This window comes from Rhinichthys klamathensis, unplaced genomic scaffold (assembly GCF_029890125.1).
Source record: "Rhinichthys klamathensis goyatoka isolate OS25496 unplaced genomic scaffold, OSU_Roscu_1.1 h1tg000330l_1, whole genome shotgun sequence".
In the NCBI taxonomy this organism is placed as follows: domain Eukaryota; kingdom Metazoa; phylum Chordata; class Actinopteri; order Cypriniformes; family Leuciscidae; genus Rhinichthys; species Rhinichthys klamathensis.
In genome coordinates this window covers 222734-233177 of record NW_026606845.1, presented here as the reverse complement: position 1 = coordinate 233177, position 10444 = coordinate 222734, and positions in this window count along the sequence as shown.

The following is a 10444-nucleotide window of genomic DNA, read 5'->3' as shown; positions in this document are numbered from 1 at the left end:
CTCTTTTTTTTTCACATAGCAGAAAAATAGACTTAAAGTACTACCATCATTTCTGTTCATATAGAGTTAAGAAATATGAGAAAATAATCTGTTAAATGTCTACTTTTTTATGTGCCCACATACAATCGAAATAAAATATTGTGCTTTTGTAAAATAAAGAAAATAAACAGTGTGTGCGTTCTGCCTCTCAGTCACCGTGAACTTTTTTTGTGGAGCACGTCTCTAATCTTCAACACAACTCAGCTAATACTATTCACCCAGCCATAAGCAATATATCTTTTAAATCGCTTGAGTTTGTACTTTTAAATGATCCGATTCAAAACTAAAATTAATATTCTCCGTTTATGTCATCTATATAAAAAGAGAGACGTGTCAGCCCGTCTCATTATCGTTCTCTCAGCTGATTATCTCTGGTAATGTGACACGCCCACGGAGAGCACGCGCTATTCAAACGCAAATATGTGAAGCAACACATTGAGACGCGTTAACGCCCATAAACTCTGAAAACACACATTATTTTTTAGTCAGATTAATCTACTGTCGTCTTGCGCGGCTATATGAGGAACAATCCTGGGACATTTACCACTGGGTTTATTTTCACTGCGAGGATGAACAGATTCAGCTGAGAAGTAAGTGTTTTTTGCAAGTGCTTTGTTCTAATCGCGATATAGAATAACGTAGTGTCTGTAAACGGAAAAATAGCGTACTGTTAAATGTGAATCATGTTTGTGTGTGTGTGTGTGTGTGTGTGTGTGTGTGTGTGTGTGTGTGTGTGTGTGTTTGTGTATGTGTGTGTGTGTGTGTGTGAATGAATGAATGAATGAACGCACAGATACGCACTGTTACAGACTAAATAACATTTCGTTGACTCGTTTTGGATAAAGTTTTTACTCTAAAATAGACATAAAATAAGCTTTTTTTAGGAGTTTCTGCTCATATGTTAAATATATAGTATGTTTTGTCAATAAACTAATCAACTAAGATGTTATAGTGTTTGTTCAAGCTATATCAAAATAATGAATCCTCAACTTTGAAATATGTATGATCAAACTAAGACATTTATGGAGAAAGACAATTTTCTTTTCAAGATGTTTCCAACTCTAACTTTGAACTTTGAACTGAAATAAAACCATGTCTATATGGTGAAGGGTGTGTGATAGAAGTGTCCAGACTTATGCACCCTGTATTTTCCTTATATAAATCCAAACAATCTAAAAGCCATTCTTTTTAAAATCTCCTCATTCTTTGTGCAAGGCTCCTGTAATGATAGGGCCTGATAGCACCTAATAGGGCCATTATGGGGAGGGTCTTTGTCTTTCTCAGGTGTGGAATGCCACACATATTAATGAGAGATCAAGCCTCCTGCATAAAGCTTTCTCAAACAAAACACGTCATTAAAAATGTAAAAGACTTTATTGACTTATCTGAATGAGTAGTCAGGATGATTCTCACATAGTTTTGGAGCAAATATTCTAGGCTATGTGATACAATTTTCAAAAGTCTTGTGAAGAAATAATCAATATGTGTTTTGTGGTCTTATTTCAGCAACTTTCATTTTTATTTTTTTTCAATAACCACGCATAAACATTATTCTATTAAAAATACAAACATGTACATACATGTTGCTCACTCATCATGGTAGCCAAGTTTGTGCTATATAGAGTGAATTTACACCTTTGCCATTAACATGTTTATAAATAACTGAAAAAAGCACAAATGTCAGTGCATGTCAAAACATCCCAAGGGCCCCAAAAACACTCTGGTCCCCAGAGGGTTAACATTAGTTTTTCTCTGGCTGCTCCAGCTCTGTGTTTATAAAGCACATGTGTTACTGCAAGAGAAACCATGACATGGGCTGTGTTTCCCGAAAGCATTGTAAGCCTAATTTGAAGGTACAGACCTTTTGTTGCAAACGTTCTACGATCAAGTTAGGCTTAAAATGTTTTTGGGAAACACATCCCAGGTCATGATGGTTATGTTCAAATGATGAAATTACAATCCTGTAGTGTCCTGATTCACTCAACCAGCATTATAAACTGATTATACAAAGGTTCTATTCATTTTCATTACAGTAGCTAATTCCAGCAATTTAATAATCTGAAGGTTTTAAAATCCCACACAGATATCAAGAATCTACATATGAATCTCAACAATGGTGACAATCACACAAAATATTCATGTTGCAGTGCATGATGGGAGCCACCAATCAAAATGCATCCATGGCTCCCATAATGCATTGCAGTATGAATACATTATGCAGCTGAATTGTCCTGTAATTTTCTTTGTTTTTGTTTGTTTTTATTTTGCTATTGTTTTATTAGGACTTTAATAGCTTGTTTTGTGATGTTCAGAGTTGATCTGTGTGTCACTAGTTTGTTTATTGTCACCATTGTTGTGATTCATATGCTGATTCTTGATGTTTGTGTGTCTGAACACAAGAGCTTCAGTGCACACAGAATTTTCTAAATTGTTCATATTGCTGTTGGATCTCAAACTGCAGAATCTCAGGGCTACAATCACCAATACTAAAACTCAACATCAATCATATAGTCAAAGATTTAAACTCTGAATGACATCAGTGAATCAGGTCATTACATGACAATAATGTCATCTTTACAACATATTGTTAACAGGTTTTCTCGTGCACTAACAAATGCGCTTTATAAACACAATGTCGCAGCAGCCAGAGAAAACATAACAATGAAAAATAAAAAGGGTCAAGAGCCCAACTACAGCAATCACTGACCACCATAATGGTGGCTTGAAATGAAAAATTCCATAAAACATTGCCGTCTAAACTTCTGTTGAATCTCAATAACTTTTGTAGATGTATGACAGAAATAAAGTCACACTGGTAATAATAAGTGCAATAATGTGTAAAGGCTCAAAGTCAGTAGTTCTTGTGTTTCTCTTTTTTTCGTTCTTCTTGTTTCTCTTTCCTTTAATGATTCTGCTTATTAACATCAGGTGTCACCACTAATGGCCAATCATCACTTAATTAATCACTTAATTATCTCATTAACTTCAACACTGCTTCAGTGTTCATTTTTAACACCCTGTAGTTGGACCTATATGTACACCGAGAGTGTTAATTTAACACTGGGAATTTTGCTGTGTACTCAAAACACTGTAAAATTACAAATAATATCTGTAAAATAAAAATGCAGCTGTTATTTTAGGTATTGTGACATTAATGACAAATTCCAGTCATTCACATTTTTTATGCAGAAAATGTATTGTATTTTTCATACAGTATTTTTTCTGTTTTCTTAAATTACATAAAAATGTATATAAAATTACAAACATAATCTGTAATTAAACAGTAACAAAACAGTTAAATGATAAAATGGTTAAATGACTGGCAGCCCAAAAAACATTAAAGTACATTAAAGCAAAACATCATAAATTAAATAAACTGAAAAACACTATATGATCAATTATTATGATCAAATACCTTAATTGTAAAAAAAAATCGTAAAAAAGGGTCAAATGACTGGCAGCTACGGCTGCCAAACAAAACCATAAAATTAAAGTACAATATTCTAATTTAAATAAACCGAAAAAAACACTGTTATTTCACAGGCATTCCCTTGCATTATTATGATCAAATACCTTCATTGTAAAAAAAAAAAAAATCGTAAAAAAGGGTCAAATGACTGGCAGCTACGGCTGCCAAACAAAAGCCATAAAATTAAAGTAAAATATTTTATTTTAAATAACCCCCCCCCCCCAAAAAAAAAAAAACACTGTTATTTCACAGGTATTTCCTGCATTATTATGATCAAATACCTTCATTGTAAAAAAAATCCTAAAAAAAAAAGGTTCAAATGACTGGCAGCTACGGCTGCCAAACAAAAACCATAAATTAAAGTAAAATATTTTAATAAAGTGCAAAAAACTTTAACAGAAATTTGTCACCATGATTGAGATCAGTGTCTGCTTTAGTTGGGGTCTTGACCCTTAAGTTTTTAACATTAGTGCTTCTTTGGCTGCTTTAACTGTTTTTTTTTTTATATACATTTGTTGTGGCAATAAATGCCGGAGAAAATATCAGATGAAGTTGGGCATTTTTTGATGATGTTATTGTCATCATCTGATGACTTCTTCACTGATATAACAGTGAAATTTCTGAATATATTAGTTGAGATTACATTATATATAGATGGACTTCAGTTTTAAACAAAGTCTATGATTAATGTCATAACTTTCCCCATGAACCTTGAAATATTGAGACACCATTATATCAATCTGGAATAAAAAAAAAAAATTATAACAAAGAAAATGTTTTTAGCCGGTTTATTTTTTAGGAGTATAGAGACATCGACATCAATAATCACCATATGAATTTCATAAAATCAACATATGAATCTCATAAAACCTTAGTATCACAGCGCTGCATGATTTTCTATAGCAGTGCTGACATGCAAAATTAACAGCTAATATTTGAAGACTTAATCAAATATTATACTTCAAGTGTTATCAATAAACACTGATCTCCATCATGGTAACATCAAACTTTTTTATTTTCAATAAAACATCAACTTCTAAACCTCTGTTAATTCTCAATAGGAATGTTAGTATGAGAGAAATAAAGTCTGGATTGTAATAAGTGAGGATGCAGAGATCTTGAGAGATCTGGTAATGTTTAATGTTCTGTTGGGATGTAAAGTGTTTCTGTATGGTGTGTTTTGTGTCTGTCACCATTGTGTTGAAGAGTAGAGCCTGTGCTTCAGTCCAGGATGAGCAGCGTAACACAGAAGAAATAATGCATATTGCTTTATTTAACAGACTAACTGTGTAGTTACAGTAAATCATGCATGTAGTTACCTACATGTTTTTTGGTAAAAATTTCAGGAAATATGTGAAATAACTGTGTTAACAGAATACATTTCTGTTAAAAAGCTTAATGAAGATTTCTGCTTTTGCACTTGTTTAAACTAGGACATTTTACATTCATTTTATGCTTTTTGTATGACAGTCATTGACTGTTTTTTATGGGATTGTTTTTACAGTTAGGGTGTTTGATCGTAATAATCCAGATGATAGCTGTAAAATAACAGTGTTTTTCTGTAAAACATTTAAGAAAAATATCTGTAAAAGTTTTTTGCACTTAATTTAAATTAGGATATTTTATTTATTTTTACGTTTTTTGTTTGGCAGCCGTAGCTGCCAGTCATTTGACCCTTTTTTACGATTTTTTTTTACACTGAAGGTATATGATTGTTATTTTACAGGTATATCCTGCATTATCACTAGGGTTGGGAATCGTAAGAAATTTTTCGGTTCCGGTTCCGATTCCGCTTCCGCCAAACGATTCCGGTTCCGGTTCCGGTTCCCATTCAATAAAAATTATTAAAACAACTAATACAAATAGTAGTACGGGGAAAATACACAATCCTTTTTGTGTTTTATTTCTGATACTTGTCAAATTAGTTTAACAGACTGGCAATGTCAACAAATGCAACATATTATTTAGCAATATTTTTTTCTGAAGGAAAATACAAAATGTTGCATTCTCAAGAATAATTTGGGACCCCTCCTATATCATATTGTATCTCCAGCAGTGGAATACCCTCTCAGAAGGGGTAGAATATGCTTGAACACACATGTAAGATCCAGACAGGTGAAACATAATATTTTTAAAACATAATGTTTTCAAAATCGGTTTGAATAATTGATTCATAAACACTTCACTTGTTTACATTTACATTTACATTTATTCATTTAGCAGACGCTTTTATCCAAAGCGACTTACAAATGAGAACAATAGAAGCAGTTAAACTAACAGTAGGACAACAATACGTAAGTGCTATAACCCCTCTTAGTTTAATTTTAGTGCAGTTTTTTTTTTTTTTTTTTTTTTTAATAGAATAGAAGAGAAGATAAAGTGTTAATTTACTGGATTAAAGTGCTCTAGCAGTTAATAAATAGAAATGCATGCGTCTTGCGTAAGAACATTGTAGCCGGAGCTACTTCTCTATGTTTATGTCTATGACGCGGGTGAGTCACGCAGGCACTGGGCTACTCCGCAGCAGTGCCGAACCGACCAGTGTAAAGTAGTCCGAGTCTAAACGCTTATTACAGCCTTACCGTAGTGATTCAGGATAAAACAAAAACACGTTTTGAAAAAAGGCATTCATGATGTAATTGCTCATTTTGTAAATTCTGAAGCGAATATTCGTTATTTGAAGCGACTTTCAAAAGGTGATTAACTGTTTTGGTTGCTACAGTAGACATCAGTGTTTATTCTCGAACTATAAACTTTTATCTCAGTACTTCTGTGATCATTTGAATATTTTTAACACAGAAATATCGATACTGTGTTGTTGAAAAGACTGAAAGTAAAGCTAGCTGTTTCATGTAGAACTGCTCTCTCTGGGTCAGCGACAGCGCAAACAGATTTGAATGTCCCGGTTTGAATCGAGATCGTTAAAAGATTAATGGTGCAGCTCTACTGTCTTTATTCTCTCTCTCTGCGTTGATATCTGACGCAAATAAAATGTAACTTGTTATACGAATAGCGCGAGGGACAGTGCATCCATTACGATTTTAATATTCATGTGGTGAGACGTCGCTATTAAAGGATAAGCTCCCAGCACTTCGTCCACACATCGCATCAGAACCGTTTTCGGAACCGAAACTCAGGAATTTCGCACGGTTCCGGTATTTTTGAAAAACACTACCGGTTCTGCATAAGAACCGGTTCTCGGTTCCCAACCCTAATTATCACAGTGCTTTTCAGTTTATTTCATTTAGGATGTTTTACTTTAATGTTACAGTTTTTTGGGGGCTGCCAGTCATTTGACCGTTTTATCATTTAACTGTTTTGTTACTGTTTAATTACAGATTATATTTGTAATTTTAAATACATTTTTATGTAATTTAAGAAAACAGAAAAAATACTGTATGAAAAATACAATCAATTTCCTGTATACAAAAATGTGAATTACTGCAATTTGTCAGTAGTGTCACAATACCTAAAATAACAGCTCAATTTTTATTTTACAGATATTATTTGTAATTTTACAGTGTTTTGAGTACAATTTAAAATGAAAGAAAATAATCGTCAAAAAATCCCAGTTATTTTCTGTAAAATCAGGATTTTTTTTTACAGTGAACACATTGTGCTATAGGCACAGCAAAATCCCCAGTGTTAAATTAACACTGAGAGTGTGGATTATATAAACTCTGAGCAGAGTGTTAAATGAACACTGAAGCAATGTTAAATTTAATGAGATAATTAAGTGAATAATTGAGTGATGATTGAGCATTATTGAAGACACCTGATGTTAACAAGCAGAATCTCTGAAGGAGAAAATCGTAATTTTAAGTCACCATGATGGTGATCAGTGTTTGTTTTAGTTGGGCTCTTGACCCTTAAATCATTAACTTTAGATTTTGTTTGGCTGCTGTATGTGTGTTATAACAGCGAGATGAACAAATAAAAAAGGTGATCTGATGGTGTTGGTTGTGTTTTAACATAATCATTAATTGGCCTGAATTGCTGAACTCATCAAGAGCATAAATTCTGAGTTAAATTTACCTTATGGATTTTAGCAGCACGGTCACTTTAGAACATACCATTTTTAGCCTTTTCAATGAAATCCAAATGATCAAATAAAAAAAAATTCCAAAAAATATTTTATGTAGGCACACACAGACATCAATAATTAATGTATAAATCTCAGCAATGGTGACAAACAGATCACCTCTGAACATAAGCTCATTATTTATTCATGCAGCAATGCATGATGGGACCCATGAATTAATTTTGATTGGTGGCACCCAGAATGCACTGCCACATGCTTTATAATTGTCACCATTGTTGAGATTCACAGGCTAATTATTCATGTATGTGTGTATTAAAAAAAACATTGTAAAAAATTGTATAAGAGAAACTTTTAAGAAATTATTTTGATTACATTGTAAACGTTAAAAATATTATGCTGTACAAGGGCACTGCTGCTATAATTAATAAAGTAAACCTAACTCAGAAATCAGGCTTTATATGAGTTCAGTGATTCAGGTCAAATGATTGTGACATAATGATTATGTTAAAACACAACCATCACCATCAGATCACCTTTTCTATTTGTTCTTCTGGCTGTTATAACTCATGTACTGCAGCCAAACAAAATCTAAAGTTAATGATTTAAGGGTCAAGAGCCCAACTAAAGCAAACACTGATCACCATAATGGTGACGTAAAAATTCCAGTTTTCTCCTTCTGTGATTCTGCTTGTTAACATCAGGTGTCTTCAATAATGCTCAATCATCACTCAATTATTCACTTAATTATCTCATTAACTTTAACACTGCTTCAGTGTTCATTTAACACTCTCAGAGTTTATATAATTCACACTTTTCAGTGTTAATTTAACACTGGGGATTTTGCTGTGGGACTTACTCCAGATTATTATTAACAAAAGAACAAATCTACTGGAAAGAAAATCAAATGCTTAGAAATCGAATTATAGAAAACAAAGAGAACAAAACGACAGCTGAGATAACATTACACATGTAAAAAGCATTTACAAAACTGTATGCAAAATGACATCAGTGGATGCAACAACAAATTCATTAAATATTTGTATTGTATATTTCTTTGAAGTCAACAATAATACAATGACTTCTGTTTTGTTATTTAACTGAATGAAATTACTTTTGTTAATTTCATCAACACACTTTCATATGTGGCTATGCAGCTGTATAGTTTCTTGACAAGCTAGATAGACATGGGTTATTTTGTGATTTGGTTGTTTTGCTTTATTTTGCCTTGGTTGTTTTTGTATTATTGGGAGTGTATGCAAACAGGTGAAGGGACCGAGCCTGATGTTATTTGTAAGTAAAATGTGTTGAATTTGCTGTCAGAGAGTTCTGAGCCAAGGTACACAGCAAAAACTCCTGTGTTAAATGAACTCTCCTGGGAGTTTATTTGACCACACTCAAGAGTGTTAAATGAACATTGAAGCAATGTTGAAGTTATTAGACAATTAAGTGATTAATTGAGTGAAGATTGACCATTGAAGACACTTGATGTTAACATGTAAATATGAACAAATTCATGAACTCTTTTCTATAAAAACAAAACAAACATGCAACTTTGTCATGTCTACAATTTAGCACATGTTCAAAAAACAATGTTTGAATGATAATCACATAAAATTTTGATTGAAACATATTTTACATGGAATAAAAATATATAAAAAGAAATATTTATCTTTTAGAGTATTATATAGTTCCCTGTAAGCAAATACATTTTATAACAATTGTTTTTTAAGAACATCTAAAAATGACTTTATTGTTTGTTATACAAATATAAACTAATTTGAAATGAATGTAATGGATTTTACAAAACTTGAATGTATCATTAGATGTTTAAACATGAATTTTATGCAAAGTTAAATTAGTCAAAGTTAAAAGATTACTAATTTAATTGACAAGTATGTGTCCTTTTTTATATTAAATAATAAAAAAGTCTACTTTCCTGTACTTTTGAATCTTAGCATGCAATCTATTGTTAAAACAAAATCATCTTTTTGTTTGAAGCTGAGTAAGATTACACATTCTGAAATAATATTGAAGTTAATTAGATAATTAAGTGATAAATTGAGTGATGATTGAGCATTATTGAAGACACCTGATGTTAACGAGCAGAATCAATGAAGGAGAAAATCTACATTTTTATCTCACCATTATGGTGATTAGTGTTTGCTTTAGTTGTGGTCTTGACACTTCAATTGTTAACATTAGATTTTGTTAGGCTGCTGTAATTGAATTGTATCTGCCAGATGAACAGAGAGGTAATGTGATGAGCTGGTGTTATGTTTTGACATAATCATCATTTGACTTGACTCACTGACATCGTTCAGAGCCTTACTTTAATTTCAATTTATATTGTTGATTACTGTGATTCAAATGCAGAAGATCCAGAATTTTCAATATATTCCAACGGATTCTTTAAAACTTGTTCTGATAAACAAAAAAGAAACTTTCTTTTAGCCACACACAGACATCAACAATCAGTGTATGAATCTCAACAATGGTGACACACAGGATATTCAATTAGGAAAAACAAATTACTAAGACAATTCAGATCATAATTTATTCATACAGCAATGCATGATGAGAAGAACCATTCATGAGTTTTGATTTGTGACACCCAGAATGCACTGAAACATGCTTTATTATTGTCAACATTGTTGATATTCACAGGCTGATCATAGTGCTGCTGTCATCAATAAAGTAAATCTATCTCACACATTAGGCTCTATATTAGTTATTTCATTCAGGCCGAATTATGATTCCGTCAAAACATAACCAATACCACCCAATAATCTTTTCTTTTTGGTCATCTGGCAAAACAACTCAATTACAAATCTATACTTATAATTGCAAGGGGCATGAGCCCAACTAAAGCAAACACTGATATCCATAATGGTGAC